At 38.1% G+C, this 18,913-nt stretch overlaps 1 protein-coding gene across 1 annotated transcript in view; it reads left to right on the top strand.

Annotated features, from left to right (window-relative positions):
* Positions 1-3,218, top strand: part of LOC102771681 (NEDD4 family-interacting protein 2) — a 39,153-nt gene extending 35,935 nt beyond the window's left edge. The window contains exon 7 of the mRNA XM_015557715.1: positions 13-3,218. The gene's annotated coding sequence lies outside the window, so the exon portion shown is untranslated. The remainder of the gene's footprint in view (positions 1-12) is intronic.
* The last annotated feature ends 15,695 nt before the right edge of the window (positions 3,219-18,913 follow it).

The raw sequence follows: 18,913 nt of genomic DNA, 5'->3' as shown, positions 1-18,913 counted from the left end.
CTTTGTCTCTAGACTGCATCAACCAGACATTCCTTTCTTACATCAATGTGAAATTTCCAGATCATCTTGTAAACCTACAACTTTAATAGGATAGAAGACTACTAATAACAGAAGACAAATTAGTTAAAAGATAGAGCTTCAAAATTGGATGACAGGGTGGTTTATGCTTAAAAGCCACTTCTGTTCATTCTCTTAAATATTTATATTTCATTTGTTTTGTGCAGTTGCATCTGTGCCCCTTCAAAAGATTTGCATATACTTGAAAGACACCATAAAGTTGTAGCAGTAAAGTACAGTCACATTTTGTTAATCAGTGTTTGATGTATTTCAAAGAGTTGAGTGATAAACAGTCTTCTAGCATGTAAATGCCATTGACTTCTGACCTGACTTTTAGTATAATAAAAATGAAATTATTAACCATGTCAAATGCTTTAGTTTCTGGCTCTCAGATTTATCTAGTAACTACACATGAAACATCCTTTGGTAAATATAAAGTCTTTTTGAAACCTGCAGTGCTGATTAGAAAGGTTGTGTCAGATTTTTGAACATGATTTTTACATCATTATTTAGTAAAGCTCTTTCTGTAAATAACCATGCATAAACTACTTTCTGCATTGTTTTCTTAGAAAATTGTGTCTAGATATCTTTTCATTAATTTTAAAATAAGTGAACTTAATATATATAGGAAATTTGGATGTTAAAGATAGAGTTTGTTTTAGGACAAATTTTAAGAAAATATGGGTATTCCACATATCCTTTATAAGAAAAAAAAAGTTAAGGGACTTGCCAATTTTAGGGATTCTCAAATGAGAAGCTTGGTTTTTTTAGCATTGACCATCTTAAAGATTCTTATAGGAAACAATTGTATTAGATATTTATTTTATTTCATTTAAGGCATTTTTGACAATTAATTTTTTGAATATGATTCTCATTTGCATTTGTCTTTTAAAAAGCCAATAAAAGTATATTTCAGTACCATTGTAATAATTTTTAGATGTTTAATTTGTTAAATTTAGCAAGTAAAAACTTGTACTATTAATAGCTTCTTGCTTTGTGATTGTAGGGTTAACTTGTAAAAATCATAACCTGATATGCAAAATATGTTTTCAAGTATGGAAATGTGTCTGGAATATGGGGGTGTGGGGTGTGTTTGTGTGTTGCGAGAGTGTGTGTGTCACCATTATTACAACTGGAATCTACTTTACATTCATAAGCTACTACATTTTGCAAATCATTTTGTGCCTCATTTATTTTTATTTTTTGTTATAACTTTGCTTTTGAATGTCAACATTAAAAATAGTGGGAATTATATACTCTTTTAAACTTAAAAATCATTTAATACAGGTAAATAGAACATATACATACAATTGATTGTTTATTATTAGACATGACTACTACAAAAAGATACACCTAAAACTATTCAGGGACATTTTCCATTTTGAAAAAAAAAATGATTATGCTTTATACTTTCTTTTGTATTTATCTGTATTTTCTGATTTATTTTATTGTCTTTGATAATAAAACATACATTTTTGTTTTTGCTAATTGAGCCTATTTTTTGTTTGCCCTCATTCAGTACCCTCCCCTACATAGAATTGTATTATTGATTTAAGTGCCTGTGTTACACCCCTTGAAGTAGAACAATAGCATGGGATAAAGAAAATAATACTTAATTTAGTTGCCTGATTTTGAAATTAATTAAAATTTGAATGTACTAATAAGAAATGTAAACTCATGCTAGATCCCTTATATTAATTTCCTATAGATCTATACTTCGTTCTTTTAATAATTTTTAAATGAAATTAGGCTATGCTGCATGCTAATTTTAAATTATTAGATCAGATAGTTTGTTTCTGAGTATGTATGTGTCACTTTTGATCCATCATTAAAACTTCACTCTTTGTTTTGATTTTTGTTTCACCAAATCATAAGATTCAAGTGTGTGGGTTATCTAATTTTCTATAATTGGTACAATTCAGTGGTAGGCTTAAATCCCATCACCCACTCGGAGGGACCAGGATATTATTTTTTAAAACCTTTACACCCCCTTTCAAATTTATCAGATCCTGTACATTTCACTTCATTTCCTGTGAGCTTGGATAGAACAGCTGCTGGTGTGTTTTGGGGACATATCCACCTTTGTACTATGCCTTAAAGATTAAAAATCAAAACCTTGTTAGGGTGTCTAAATTTTTGAATGAATGTGAACTTGGGCTTGGAAGTTAATGAAAAATTTTATTAAATTTCTGTTATATTTGAATAAGCTAGTTATGGCCAGATAATCCATTTTTATGTGTTTATGAAATAAACTAATATTAAGATAAAATATTTTTCTTTGTTAAGGATAGATTTTAGAAATTTAAAAGGATGGACAAATCCTATTGTATTCAGTAAAATGAAAATTGTTTACTAAGAAAAAATACTAATCTCTAGCCCCCCTTTTTTTGAGTCTATAAGATATATCCATTGCCTTTGAGATTGTTTATGATTTTCAACCTGCTTAAACAATATTTCCTGTAAAACCTCTCCTAACAGGAAGAGTGAAATCTAAAATCTATTTGCAGAAAAATTCAAGGTTCCTTAATTTTTTTTTCCAACTGGCCTACACTGTCCCCTAAAGCACAAAAGTAATGATAGTGCATTTGATACTGTATTTAACTAGAGTGACATATTTCCTGAGCTTCCTCAGAACAGTCCTGGTTATTTCCATTTTCTCATCTTAAATAGGACATCTTCTCTCAAATTGTCCTAATTTGGAGGATAAATTATATGATCACCTTATACATAACTGTACTGGACTGAGAAGTGACCGTCTGAACCCCTTGCCTTTTGAGAGAAGAAACTGGAGTATTAGGGCAGAAGACAATTATTGTTATGGCCTTTCCTAGCCAAATCATTTGTCCGGTTTGTAGAACATGTGTAGTATCTTTTTTTTTTTGTAAATAGAAATTGTTGTATTTGAGTGGTTCCAGCTTATGATAAATAGGAAACAATGAGCTTTATATTTTTAAACTGCTGTTAAATGTTATTTTAATTGTTTATTATTGAATTCTTCAAATAGTCATGTGGAATATTAGTGTATTATTTTTTAAAACCTCATTCTTGATAAAATTCAACTGTTAGTTAATATTGTGCCATCTACTATAGGAATGTCCTTGCCCATATATAAAATATGCTGATGTGTTTTACTTATTAATAAAGTTCTAATGATGTGGAAATATGAACCTGTTGATGTGTCCTTTTGGAATCAATTTAATTCACAATATATTATCACCACGTTGCCCTCACTAAAATCTTTATATGGCAGACCCCACAAGATTTGCGAGGAGAACAACTTGCATGAAATTAGGTTGGAGTATGCAACATTAACTTGTCTCTGTAATTTATATGTTAGGAGATAGATTGCAATTTAATTTTAATAAATACAAGAAAATCAACTTTGTGAAAATTATGTTCATTTCTACTTTGCAGTAGATCAGTGGTCACCACAGGTAAGATCTGCTTTGGGACTTGTTTTCTTATTTGGGACATGAGACTTAAAGTATAAAAACTTCCCCCAGGTTTTAAAACAAATAAAAAAAAAACTCATTTCATCATAAAAATTTAAAAAGTAATGTTTGTCTTAAACTCAACATGTTGGCTTGTTTTAAACTTGCTTTCTTGATGTCTTCAGGCTAGCTTTCCTTTTTGTTTTGTGAGATTGAGCTACTTGCTTCTAAAAATCCCACTTGGTTTTCACAAAAACCAGTTAAAAAAAATCCATTTAGCTAAATAGAAAAGAGATGGGGTATTACCCTTTTAACAGCTTAGGTTATAATAAACTGAAATCACACACTTCTGGTTCACAGAATCTTAGAAGTTGCTTCCCTATCTCTCATGCTTGTAAAAAGAAACATCTTATTACTTCCCCACACCTTTTCTGTTTGCTTTAATTAAATCAACACTCTTACCTTCAGTGACACAAGAAGGGGTATAGGCTGTCCTTCCTTAGAACATAGTTTTTTTTCTTGTAGCCTTACCAGAATCATAGCAAGGTCAGCAAGTAAAACAAAAGTTTGCCAAAGCTCAGAAGAAATTTGGAAGGCAGCCTCTGTCGTTAGAATACAAAAAGTTGTAAATAATCTTGTTGGAAAGCATGAACTCTTCAGAGGTGCAAGAACAAACAGTACATGTGCATAAATACCTTATATATGTGGAAATAAATTTATTACTCCTTTAGCATCAAACTTAAATTTTCAGACATCTGAATTCCTGCATAATGATTTGGTTGGCTTTTCACTCCATGGGACTTGGGCTCTAAAATTTTAATTCACAGCTTATTCCTTCAGAGATAAGACCTGAAGACTCTTAATTGCTAGCAAGCATTGGTGAGCACTCATCCTGATATAATAGGTGGTGATGAAACAAGTATGAAGGATCACTGATTTTTAAAATGATGAGCAGACTATGGAAACATGTAGCGTCAGTACATTGAGAGTTATGAACTTTTAAAAGACATACAAGTTTTACATCTTAGTCCTATGAGACCTCCTGTGATGAATGATTGATGGAATGATTCTTAGGACCTCTCTAGAGCTATGATTGTTATTCAAGATGGTGCATTATAATCAACTGGGAGTTAGGGGGAAAGTGACAGTTCCGCTTCCATTTCCTGAAGGTCCAATGCAATACATATGGCCCATGACAGCACATTTGCTTTTCCTAGTTTGAAGTTCTGGGATTTGGGTCTTAGTACAGCTGATTCCTTTCTCATCATTGTGCCCTCTCTATCTCTAGCTCCTGGTATACACATGATAGAAAGTTACAAATGTTAGGACCAGCCAGCCTTCTTGCAGGGAAAGGGAAAGACACATAAAGCTGATCTTAAAGAGTTAGTGAGCATTTCATGAGCTCTTGCTCTGTGACCTCTGAATGAGAGCCCTTCTGGTTTTCATGCCTTTATACAACGTAACATGCCTCTGCAGGGAGTGTAGCCAGGGGCGTGTGGGCATGGTGACCATGGAACTGTCCGTGCAGAGAAGGCAGTTTTTTTCTCCATAATCTTGCAGAGCAAGCGGATTGGATTATCATATAGCTGATTTTTCATTGGCTGAAAAAATATAACTTCCCAGTAGCATCTTCCCTTCTCTAGTCTTAAGGAGCCTATGGATTATTAAGAGAGGCAGCTTTGTGTAACAGGAAGACTTGGGTTTTGGAGCCAAATTAACCCTGGACTCAAATTTCAACTCGCATGCAAGCTCAGGCAATTTGCTTAACCAAAGCCTCAGTTTCCTCACCTGTTTGTTTGGAAGCACCATATGTACCTGAGGATTAGGTGAGATTAATGAAAAGAAAAAGTTAGCATTATTATTACATCTTTGCTGAGTGTGTTTCCTGACCAGGCTGCCTGTTAGTGTTAAGCAGATGCCTCCAGGACTTGGAATAAGCCCGTGCCTGATGTGAGCATTGTATCTGCCAGCCCCTTTGAAAAGAGTGATTATAATAGGATCATGTTGACCTAGCCTTGGCTCCCTACATCTTCTCTGCAGCAAGTGGAAATAAAGCAAAAGTTGCTTAGGTGACAGTTGATATTAAGAGAGGGAGTAATCTGTTTACCAAGCAATAAAGCATTCCAGCTGGTAGGAAGAGCAAAAGCTTACACAGATCTCTCCTGGTTGAAACTTGGAGGACCTGGAGGCCAGTCCCTTAGAATTTAACTACAAATTGATGAGATGATTGGTGACTCATTGCTTTTGCTCAGGGCAGTGAAATTCTGGTTGGGAAGTGATCAGAAAATAAGTTACTGGGGGGGAAAAAGTTACTGGACCGGTTGTTTCTGATTCTAGGCCAAATTACTTCTCCAGCATTCTCCTATAATCATGGGGTCTTAATCTTTGATTTGTTTTTTTAAAATGTCTTTTACTGTGAAAGGGAAATACTTAGATGGAAGTTAAGTCCCCTAGACTCCACCTTGATCATAATTTGGGTCAATGAAATATTTTGAGTGCCTATTTGTAGTTTTGAAGGGTGATGACCTGGCCGCCATATGGTATTCCTCTCCTACTCTCTTCCTCTGTCCACCTTCTATAAGAGCTTAAATGCCAAGTCTTTTGAGGAGCCTTCCTCATCCTCTTACTCTGATTCTGGTCCTCTGGTCCCATAGCCCTATGTATGACTTTTGTCAAGGCACTGACTGTCATTATTGATTTTTATGTTGCTATCCTCAGTGGCAGATACTCAACTTTCCATGCTTCTCAAACACTTAGCACTGAACTCAAAAAATTAAATGGATGGATGGATGAGATGAATGGGATTGGTGCTAGTGATGGTCTCTGTGTGAACTGGATATGTAAAATGCATTCTGCCCTTTCACTCATAGTCTAACGGAGGAAGATTTATAAACAGGAAAATGTGCTAGTGTTAGGTGGGAACAAAAATCATGTGAGCAAGCGATTGAACCCTGGGAGAACCAGGGCATCCTTCACTAAACAGGTGTCATTAGCACTAGGTCTTAAAGAAAAAATAGAAATGTGCAAGTATGTTTAAACAGTAATATTTTGCCATCTCTTGCCTTCCTTGATCCTCCTCAAAAGGAAGTAATTTTCTAATTCTCATGACACTTCATTTGAGCCTCTTGTTTCAACCACTTTCTACTGTGTGTCACAGTAATCACATTCATGACTCATCACTTCTGCTTGAGGACAGGATCCATGTCTACTTCATAGCTTCCAACATGCTTTACATATAGTAAGCACCTTTAAAAATCAAGTCCAAGATTTTTCACGTCATTTTGAGCCATTCACTTTGCCACTGTCAATACTATTAACTTCCGAAGTCAATAGGCACCCTCTTCTTCAAATACAAAGATCTCCCATGTACTACTCTCATGTTGATTACCTGTTAACAATTTGTTGTATACTTTTACAGATTCTTTCCACATAATTTTTACTAGGATGATCCTGTTTTATGATGACTTCTGGTCCCAGATACAGTGTTGGAGATGGTGCCTTTTTCTCTGTATCTCAAGAGACAGCTTTAGGAGAGCATACTATTTCTTCTTGCAAATGTAGTTTATTTCTCCTGAGAAACCAACATTTATTTCCTTGTTTCTTTAGTCTCTAGATAAGGGTAACTTGTGTCTTCAAGGCCTTTGGGAGCTGGGCTATTCCAGGATCTGATATTTGCAGCGTTTAAATGTCCTGCTTTATGATCTGATAGCTCCATTTTGGTGAGAAGGTCTCTGGAATCAGGTTATTAGGAAGAGAGGGGTTGGAATTGACTAAATCCAGCCCGAGTAGGTTTAGAGAAGACCAAAACTATTCTGGGTTTAAAATTAATTTCCTGCCCTAGCCATTTTGCCTCAGTGGTTAGAGTGTCAGCCCACAGACTGAAGGGTCTTGGGTTCGATTCCAGTCAAGAGCCCATACTGTGATTGTAGGCTCAATCACCAGCCCGGCCCCAGTCGGAGAGTGTGGGAGGCAACCAATCGATATGTCTCACATTGCTATTTCTCTCATATATATATATTTTTTTCAATGAAAATAATTTTTTTCCTTGCTAAACTAATACATTTAGAACCCCTCCTTTCCTCTTTCCGAATTCTTCCTGCCTTGAGTTTGTGTGACACATGTGCCATTGAGGCAATAGTTGATAGATTAAGAATAAAGAGTGATAAGGACAAAGGAGCCTTGATCTTCCCTGACATTACAGAATACTGCACAGGCCTGGACCTGCCTACCTTCAATTTTTTGTTCAATGAGAAAAATTAATTCCTATATGCGTAGTTATTATTAGTCAGATGTTACATTATTGATATTTAGGAACTATGCTTCAAGAAGAAAGTCTAGAGAGCCACGATGGCAGGGTAGGTAAACCCCTGTACTCACCACCTCCCACAACCACATCAAAATTACAAATAAATACAGAACAACCATCATCCAGAACCATCTGAAAACTGGCTTAATGGAAGTCCTACAATTAGAAAAGTAAATAAGAAAGTACATTGAGACTGGTAGGAGGGATGGAGGCATGGAATGGTCTGACACCTACATGTTACATGTTTTTAATCGGGAGGGATATCTTATCTGCAGGGGCCACTCATGAGGATCAAGGGGTCCCAGCCCCACATCAGACCCCAAGCTCACACTCCAGAGCTGGAAAGAGAAGTCCACATAACTTCGAGCTGTAAAAACCAGTGGGGATTGTGGCTGAGTGACAGGGAGGCTGCTGGAGACCCAAGCAGTTCCTTTTAAAATGCTGGTGCACAAACTTACGTGGTCCTGCTCCCTCTGAGCTCCAGCACTGGGGTAGCAGCTTGGAGGGACCCAGGGACATATAGGAGACATCGATAGGGATGCCTCCTGCACAGCAGCTCTTCCACTGTAGTTGAAGCCGGTTCTCACAGCCAGTTGGCTTGAGGGTCAATTTCTCGACAACTACAACAAGGCTTAACTACAATAAGATTGTGAACACAACCCACACAGGGATACACTTAGAGTGCCCAGCTCAGGTGACTGGAGAGGCTGAACCACTGAGCCATGCAGGACACCTAATACACAAGGCCACTTTACTAATTCCGAGAGATATAGCAGCTCCACCTAATACATAGAAACAAACAGGGAAACAGCCAAAATGCAGAGACAAAGAAACATGTCACAAATGAAAGAACAGAATAAATCTCTAGGAAAAAACTAAATGAAGTAGAAGGAAACAAACTACTTGATACAGAGTTCAAAACAATGGTTATAAGAATGCTCAAGGATCTTAATGAGAGCTTCAAGGGACTTAAGATTTCCAAAGATCTTAGTGAGAATTTCAAAGACATGAAAAAATACCAGTCAGTAATTTTAAGCATACACTAAGTGAAATAAAGGATAATTTACAGGCATTCAATAGTAGAGTAGAGGATTCTGAGAATCAAATAAACTATTTGGAATATGAGGAAGCAAAAACACCCAATTAGAAGAGCAAAAAAAAAAAAAAAAAAAGAATCCAAAAATATGAAGATAGTGTAAGGCAAACATGTCAAACTTGTGGCCCATGGACCACATATGGCCCACAACGAATATTTTTGTGGCCCAGCCAATATAACGGTATGTAAGAAAAATTTTAATAAAAATTTTGTAACTTAATTTTTAGAATATCCTGCTATACATAGTTATTAATAATGAATTACAACATTCACTAATGACTGATTACTATAATTGTGTTGCATTCATTTCCCTAATGCACGTTATGTGCCTTATGCACAGGCACACTATTTCTCTCCACTAATACTAGCAGCAAATATGTTTGCAGCCAATTGCCACATCATTAGTCTTGTAAGAAAAAAGAATCCAAAAATATTGAGATAGTGTAAGGAGCCTCTGAGACAACTTCAAGCATACTAACATTCGCATTATGGTGATGCCAGAAGGAGAAGAGAAAGATGAAAATACTGAAAACCTGTTTGAAGAAATGATGACAGAAAACTTCTCCTAACTAGTGAAAGAAATAGATTTACAAGTCCAGGAAGCTCACAGAGTCCCAAACAAGAGGAACCCAAAGAGGCCCACACAAAGATACATCATGATTAAAATGCCAAGGGTTAAAGACAAAGAGAGAATCTTAAAATCTACAAGGGAATGCCCATACAACTGTCAGCTGATTTCTCAACAGAAACTTTGCAGGCCAGAAGGGAGTGGCAAGAAATATTCCAAGTGATGAAAAGCAAGGGTTTACAACCAAGATTATTCTATCCAACAAAGCTATCATTTCAAATTGAAGACCAGATAAAGAGCCTCACAGACAAAAAAAAAAAAGTTAAAAGAGTTCATCACCACCAAACTAATATTACTTGAAATGTTGAAGGGTATTCTTTAAGAAGAGGAAGAATAAGAACAAGAACAAGAACAAGAACAAGAAGAAATATAAACAATAAAATGTCAATAAATACATATCTATCAACAATTGAATATCAAAATAAACATACAAGAAATCTAATGAACAAAATAAATAGATGAATAAAATAAAATCAGAGGCATGGAAATATGGAACAGACTGAGGAATCTTACAGGGGGGTCGGGGAGAGATTAAACAAAAAACGTGTATACAGCCGAAACCGGTTTGGCTCAGTGGATAGAGCATCGGCCTGCGGACTGAAAGGTCCCAGGTTCGATTCCGGTCAAGGGCATGTACCTGGGTTGCGGGCACATCCCCAGTGGGAGATGTGCAGGAGGCAGCTGATCGATGTCTCTCTCTCATCGATGTTTATGGCTCTCTATCTCTCTCCCTTCCTCTCTGTAAAAAAATCAATAAAATATATTAAAAACAAAAACAAAAACAAAACAAACAAACAAAAAGACGTGTATACAAACATGCATTACCTATGGACACAGATAATAGGGTGATGGAAGCCTGGGGCAGGGCAGGAACTGGGTGCAGAGGGGTATTGGGGGCGGGAGGGGAAGGGACATCTGTAATAACAATAAAGAAAAAAACACAAATAAATTACTGATATTTAGGATCAATCTAAACTGATACACTGACATAACTATCTATGTCCCCAGAATTGACAGCAAAGCTGTTCAGGCCATCAGAAGCAACAACAGGAAAAAGAAGAGTCGTAAGTCTTACCTGCTCACAGGGGTTACTGACCATCCTAGCTCCAGTGTGCAAGCAGTGGGTTTATTTCTGCATTATTCACAGCCTTTCACTCTCTTCATATTCCAGTTGGGAGTCCCACAGAGAACTAACTACCAACAAAATTGCTTTTAGAGATGGGCTTAGTGAAAATGTCAGCAGCCACAATTCAACTGCTATCTCAAAGATTATTCAGTGTTACCTACACTATCTATCAATTATCATTGCCAGAGGAAGCAGCTGCCATTTTCAAATATCTTATTGGTAAACACACACACAATAATTGAGAATGGGCCAGTTGAAATAGGCACTCTCTTTTACAGTGGCAGCTCCCAAATACATAAACTTATTTTTGTTTTTTTTGAAATGAAACAAAATCTTCTTTTGCACCAAAGGGGTCTAGGTAAAGACCCCACTTCTCGTATAGGCCCAAAGAACACCCATGGTCTCCAATCCCACTTGCTCTGAGTTCTGCTCTCTGGCTAGTGTAGGATAAATGACCCTGAGATTCAATGGTTGTCCACACCATGAAAGTCTTGCACAGACACTTCCCTATAATGTATTTGCTTCCGTATAATGTATTTGCAGTGATTACTTAGACTGTTACTTCATGCTTCCCTTAATATTAGCTAGGAATATTTATTTTCTGACCCCAAACTATCTTCCCCAGAAAAATATAATTTTTCTCAGAGAAGAGTTAAAGAAAGAACATGTAAAGAAGTCCTACAGAGATAAATACCTCTTGCCTGTTCAGGTTGAGATTCTGAAATTGACAATCATTTAACTCTGGGGAGCAGGAGGCAGGGAAGATGGATGGAAAAAGTCTGGGACTGTTTACACCTGCTTGTTAGCAGTGACTACCTCCTTCCTTCCCCTCCCCCTTCTTTTCTTTGTTCCTCCTCACTTTCTTCCTTCCCTTTCTTCCTTTCCCCCCCTTCTGCCTTTCTCACCCTTTCCTTGCTAACATAACCCTGGTTTATCATTGTCTGATGTCAGGAGGCAAACCAAATATGAAAAGTTCTGGAAGATCAATTACTTGTAATATGAACTCCGTCCTGTGTATTAACTACAGCCACTCATCTGCATTGGCAAATCCCTGGTCCTCAAATTCCAGGACAATTTCTCCAATAATGCTATTATCTTACATGTTTGTGAACTAGAACTTTCTTTGTTTTTAGAAATTTTAATGTACTGTTGGAAGGTGAGGAGGAAGTTTCTCTCCTACCTTGGATATTGGTGGGAATGTAATTAGTGTAACTCCTGACTGCCTTCCCTCTCTTTATTAGCTCTTCCCCAGGGGAGTAATATAGTTGATGGGTGAGAGAAAGCAATACATGTTAAAAGCTTAAGCAGTTCATTGTTACTGAGCAAAAAAGTTAGAGGGAAGGTGTAATGGGAGAAGAGCCTGGAGACTTAAGCAGGCGATGAAGTCTTAGTACCAGAGAGCCAGAGAGCTGGAAGAGGTCAAGATATGGAAGGATAGAGGAGAGGAGTCTCCTGATGGATCAAGTTTTCTAGCAGAACAATGGGTGGTAGAGTTGATTCCAGGTGGTGGAATCACCTGGGCATGGATGTAGGACAGCTTATAGGGGTCAGTTAAGCAGGTATTTGCTTGACACCTTTAATCTTCTCAGTTACAAAACACAGTTTTTCAAATTATAGTGTACTTACTGATGGTAATAATATAAGTGGTTTAATACGGTTATAGAAAAATACGTTGTATAGCACAATACGGACCTTCTGGATATTTTTGCTCATAAAAACAAAATTATTTAAAGAAAAATATTATGTATGTAAGTGAGAGTCCTGGATAAATGATTAGGGCAGAAATTATGAAGGCACTAATTATGAGGTTGGGGAAGCTTGGTAAAAGAAGTAAGGTCTTGATAAAAAGGACCGCAGGAAGGTTGTGGAGCTTGAGAGGTGTGGTGAAGGTTTGGAATAGCCACTGAAGGGGTGGGCCATGGAGTTCTAGGACGATGGTAGTGTTGTGGGCTTTTGTACTTTAGCCAATCTGTGCGGTTGTAAGATTTGTCCAGCAGCTCAGTCACCTGCAGCAAGGACAAAGAAGACAGAATGGGAATTTGCTGAGAGGATATGAGCAAAGGTTGGAGATACCGGGGAATTGAGGGAACCTCTGAGAAAGTGATCCAAGTCATCAACCATAGAGTGCAATCCCACTTCTCCGTATACAGCCAAAAGAATGGAAAGCAGGGACACAGAGCTATTTTCACACCCGTGTTCATAGGAGCATTACTCACCAGAGTCAAAAGGTGAAAGAAGGTAAATGCCCATCAATGGATAACCAAAATATTGTACATACATACATACAATGAAATATTATTCCGCCTTAAAAAGGAATGAAATTCTGATCTATGCTACAACATGATGTTGAAAACATTACGTTAAGTGAAATAAGGCAGCCACAAAAGGAAACGTGTGATTCCACTTCCATGAGGTACCTAGTGTTGGAGGAGCTCATGGAGGGAGACATAATTGCCAGTGGACTCAAGAACTGCCAATCAGAGGCTCCTCAGCCCTCCCCTGTCCTTGGAATGCACACATCACCCACCATTCCCACAGTGGGAGCCATTATCAAGGATGCAGACTTGAAAGAGCAATGTGTTGTCCAGGCACCATCTGGACTGTGTAGGTGACTGAATCCCATTAAGGCCTCTATATAAACACTGATGATTCTGACAGCAGGTGCGGAGATCTGGTTTTGTGACTCCCCAGACAAGCCTTGTCAGTTTCCTACTTATTAAACCTACCATGTTCATAGGTCTCTCCTTGCCCTGTGTTTGGGGCCAGTTTCATATTTCACCTGAGTTTACAAATCAATACTTCAAGTAGTCCCACTTATAGACACAGTAGAATGGCAGTTACTGGGGTTTGAGGGGAGGAGGAATAGGGAGTTAGTGTTTAACGGGTATGTAGTTTCGGTTTGGGATAATGAAAAGTTCTGGAGATAATTGATGGTGATGGTTGTACAACATGGTGAATGTACTTAATGGTATTGAACTGTACATTAAAAATGATTAAAATGGTAATTTTTTTGTATATTTTACCACAAGGACAATAATAACAAACTTTGAATGTATTAAGTCAGTGAAAAATAACTAATACAGTAACATAATACTTGAATACTTTACCACTTGGGCCACTAAAACAGTCCTGATAGTGCTGAGGGTCTCACAAGATCTTTCAAAAAGTTTCTCCACTTCTTAAGCTACTCCTCTCTCAGAGAAACTCAGAACCCATCTGGGGTGTGTTACAGATACCCACCCTCATTCTGTAACTCTCCCCCACCCTTCAGGAGCCTCAACCCACTGAAAATGTAATGCCTGCTTCCTTTAGCCAAATTTCTTGTCCCTGTTATCATAAGAAAAGCCAGAAAACCAGAGGTTGATTGGTTCAAGAAAACACATGATCATAGTCATTGTCAGCTCCCCAATTTAAGATCCAGGTGTGAGCCAGACAGGACCCACCTCTATAATAAATAAGATAGATCATACTATTCCGAAAATAATGTTTATTTTGTGTTTACTCCCTTTACAGGGAGCTAGTCAATTGTGTACATTCTTAGTGCCTTACACTGGGCCAGACACATAGGAGCAGACAGGCATTCAGCAAATTTGTCTAGCTGAGCTAGAGATATTTAAGCAATTAAACATTTAGTAAGTACCTCTATTTTTTTTTTTTGGTCTATTGCTGTGAAATGAATGACCTCTAACTTAGTGGTTTAAAACAATAATAATCATATATTGTCTTTTACAATTTGGTGGATGGTAAATTCAGGTGAAACACAGGAGAGATGGCTTCATGATGACTGGGGCCCTTAGTGGAAGACTTGAAGCCTGGGGGCGGGAATCATCTGAAGGCTCATTCTTTCACATATCTAGTACTTAATATTGGTGTCACCACATGTAACTTCTCCATGTGGCTTGGGATTCTTCCCAACATGGCGACTGGGTTCCAAAGTAAGCGTCCTACAGCAGAAACAAAGAAAGAGGTAGTAACCAAATATTGCCTGTATGGCTTATCTTCAGAAGTCACACAACATCATTTTTGCAATATTTGGAACAGTTACAAAGTGTGGCTAGGTTCAAGAAAAGGAGACACAGACCTAATGGAGGCATGTCAATGGCACTTTGTAAGAAGAGCATGTGAGAGGGGTTATATATTAAATGTGGCCCTCTTTGGAAAATACCTTTGCCACAGGGCTTTTAATATGTCAAGCACTGTGTTAATGCCTTTTACTAGGCTTTTAAAAAAAGAATATTTATTTAAGTTGTTTTGGATGATTGAATAGAAATCAATGATAGTAACATTCTTTTGTTCTTGTTCTACTTCATGCTCTCCTAAGTCTAAAAAAGCAGAATATAATTGGTTATCTTTTTTATGATTCAAGGGTGATTGACTTAGTAACTTGTTTGTTCAACAAGTATTTATTGAGCATCAACTGCCAGGCACTCCATTTAGGTGCTGAAGGAAGAGGTGAACAAAACAGAAATAGTTTCTGTCTCGGAGAAGGTTATAGTTTGGTTAGTGATGGAAGAATGAATTGTGACCATTGTTTTATTTATGTTCAAAGTCAATACAGAGACAAACAATAGAATGATAGATTGATACGAGCATAAAGGACTCTTTTTGTGAAGGCCACCTTCCCTTCCTGGTAGGCCATGTCGACCAGAGGGTTGACCATTCTAATTTTCAAACTATCTAGGATACAAAAGAGGAAGTTTCTGACGGCTATAAAGCCTCATGGCAATTTAAGCTCATTTTTCTCTTCTCTGCTTTTCTGTGAAGCCACAGAAGTGGTCAGTTCCTTCATTACAAAAACTTGTTATATATTAAGTAATGGTTATTAAGTCATTTATTAGCTTTTCCCTTTTCTGGCTAAACTTTCTCAACTTTTAAACTTTTTCTCATAGGGGTATAGTCTATTCTGTAATCATTTTAATATGTAGTCTTCACTCAGACTGTACACAGTATTTTGAATAAAGCCAAGGAGCCACGAGAGCGAAAAGGTAACTTGTGGTCCTACACATGTGAGTACACACTGGTAACACTGACTTTAATGTGAGACCACATTGTATGTGTTTTCAGGTTCACTGACCTTTCTGTTCCTCTTCTTTGTAACATGGGTTCCAACTCATGTTTGTAACCTAGCTCTAATTTATGCTTTGTTCTTACTAGTAAATGTCCATGTTCAACCCCACTACTAGAATTAACACTTTAACAAATGAAATAGGCTCTGAGATCCTATTTCCTTACCTTGATAATTTAAATATTTTTAGCATTCTTTCTTACCTAGAATTAAATGTTTGAATTAAACAAGTTTTGTTTTATTATTATTATTTTATTGATTTTAGAGAGAGGGAGAGATTGAAATATCAATGATGAGAGAGAATCATTGATTGGCTGCCTATGAGGGATGTGCCCTTGACCAGAATCAAACCGGGGACCATTCAGTCCGCAGGCTGCTGCTCTATCCACTGAGCAAAACTGACTAGGGCTAAACAAACCAGTTTTATATACCTTTAGACTTGGTTTCGGTGATTCAGCAAATATTTATTGTGCACCTACCTGTATGTGCCAGGCAGTGTGCAAAGTGCTATGGGGCCTAATGCCCAGCAGAATCAAGCATGGTCTCTGCCTTCGTAGAATCTGGTATCTGGTAGGGGAGCTAGACATTAAATGGATTTCAGGTAAAAAAAAAAAATTCGCCCTGATGGGTTTGGCTCAGTGGATAGAGTGTCGGCCTGGGGACTGAAGGTTCCCGGGTTCGATTCCAGTCAAGGGCATGTACCTTGGTTGTCGGTACATCCCCAGTAGGGGGTGTGCAAAAGACAGCTGATTGATGTTTCTAACTCTCTATCCCTCTCTGTAAAAAATCAATAAAATATATTTTAAAAAAATTCTTACTTAATTAGAGGTAGAATAGTATTGATATGGGTTGGACCAGAGAACCTGATATTTTAGTCAAATGAACTTTTAATTTTTGAATAGTTTTGTGGTAGGCAGTTAGACAGACATGAGCAGAGCAAGGGCGATGGGCCAGGCACAGAAGGTCACCAGGGTGAAAGCCCTGGGGGTCTAGCAAAGGACAATTACAGGGTGGGACCTCGCCACCAGGGTGACCTTTCTTCCCCTAGCATATCACTGGCCATGCGGTTTGGACCCTTGCCCTTTTCTCCCTAAAGATAACATCTAGGCTGCAGTTGTATTTCAGCTCCAGGCCCAGAAAAGTAACAAAAGCAGCCATGGCTGAGCTTAGGACCAGCTGTACTGAGCAATGACCTCCTGCCCTGGTGCCAGCCAATCAATCAGTGGAGACTTAGACCCAGAAAGGACACACCTGGATGGAAAGCTGCTGAATATTCTGTTGAGACTTCCCCTGGAACCTCCCCTAAAATCTCCAACATTAAAACCCTTCATATGGAGGACCCAGCGAGCTCTTCCTCCTGGGAGCAGACCTGAGCCTCTCCTTCTCCCTTTCCCTTCCCCCTGGCCCACCTCCCTCAGGGTTGTTACCATTAGCTTCCTCACTCCCAAGCTCCCAGGGCTCTTCCTTTACCTGTATAACTTGTTTCCTAAGCCCATTTCTTTTACCAATTACTTTTTCTAGCTCTGTGATTTACCAAATAAATATTGTTTTATAGTTTGGGTCTTGGCTCTGAATTCTTTCCTAGCCAGCACTCAAGTACCAAAGTTGCTGAACCCAGATCTGGTGTGAACCCACTGACCTAACACATGGTGCTATTCCCACTGCCTACAATAGTTTTAGATTTACAGAAAAGTTGAGAAGGTACTACAGAGCATTCTCATATACCCAGGGCCTAATTTCTCCTATTAAAATTTTACACTAGTAGCATACATGTGTTACAATTAATATACCACTGCCGGAAACCAATTCCAGCATGCTCAGCAGGGCTGAATCTGGGAATGGCTGATGGCATTTCCCCAAACCTGAATAGGATACATTAAATTGATTGCTTGGCTGCCAGACAGCTCAGGGCATCTTAATCTACATGTTATTGCCTCCTACTGGCCAAACACCTGTACAGCCATAGGCTAATTTTTCCATTCTGACAATGCTTGTGAATACCCTTTGAAGTGTATATTTCTGCCTCACCTCAGGACAAGTTGTGTTAATAAAAAGCATGGGGTCCTGAGATGAGGAGAACTTAGAATTTAGGTCTTAGCTCCTTCAGCTAGGCTCCTCTGACCCCCAATGCCTTTCAAAATTATCTTTCGCCTCTGGACTCCTATTTAATCTACATACAGTACAGCCTTCTCCAGATTCCTGAACCCTTCCTAATGCCGGAACAAGAGCACCAATATACCACTTAACACATTATCATTGATATGTGGAGTTGGGGTGCAGACTTGCCTTGTGGGTTCTTGTCCTACAAAGTCTGAAGAATAAAATTTGAGAGCTAAAATGTGGAAGTTTATTGAAAACATACACAAACTCTCCCTGGGGTGGGGTCCCCAAATGGGAAAAGCCTGCTCGCTCACTCTCTCTCTCTCTCTCTCTCAAAAACCTAATCCTGTTCCGAGTCTCTTTGTCTCCAGTTTATATAGGTCTTTGTCTGAGCATGACCCTTTCTAATTGGACCCCTTCCCCATTTTATGACCCCATGCTTTCCTAATCGGTCACTCTTTTGCAGGGTATCAATTCCAAAGTTCAAAGCCCACCTGGTGTTCCCCTCTTCCTCGTTCCCTTATTTTGTAACATTTCTCAATCCCCTGTGAATGTAAGATAAGCATTCTGGTGGCTCCAAGCCTTCACCTATGCCAGTGATAGTGAACCTTTTGAGTTCGGTGTGTCAGCATTTTGAAAAACCCTAACTTAATTCTGGTGCCGTGTCACATATAGAAAATTTTTGATATTTGCAACCATAGTAAAACAAAGATTTATATTTTTGATATTTATTTTACATATTTAAATACCATTTAACAAAGAAAAATCAACCAAAAAAATGAGTTCGCGTGTTAGAGGTGACACCATCTGAGGTGTCATAGGTTCACCATCACTGACCTATGCATTCCTCTCCTATGGACCCCTCTTATTTCCTAATTGCCTAGCCTGTCTCTAAAATCTCATCATTTTTTAATTTTTTAAATTTTTTATTAATTAAATCTTTATTGTTCATATTATTACATTTGTTCCTCTTTTTTTCCCCATAACTCCCCTCCACCCAGTTCCCACCTCACCCTCCGCCCTCACTCCCCACCCACTGTCCTCATCCATAGGTGCACGATCTTTGTCCAGTCTCTTCCCGTATCTCCCACACCTTCTCCCCCC

Source organism: Myotis davidii, unplaced genomic scaffold (assembly GCF_000327345.1).
Source record: "Myotis davidii unplaced genomic scaffold, ASM32734v1 scaffold3153, whole genome shotgun sequence".
Taxonomy (NCBI): Eukaryota; Metazoa; Chordata; class Mammalia; order Chiroptera; family Vespertilionidae; genus Myotis; species Myotis davidii.
The sequence above is the reverse complement of the archived record's forward strand: the minus strand, read 5'-3'. Positions and strand labels throughout refer to the sequence as shown.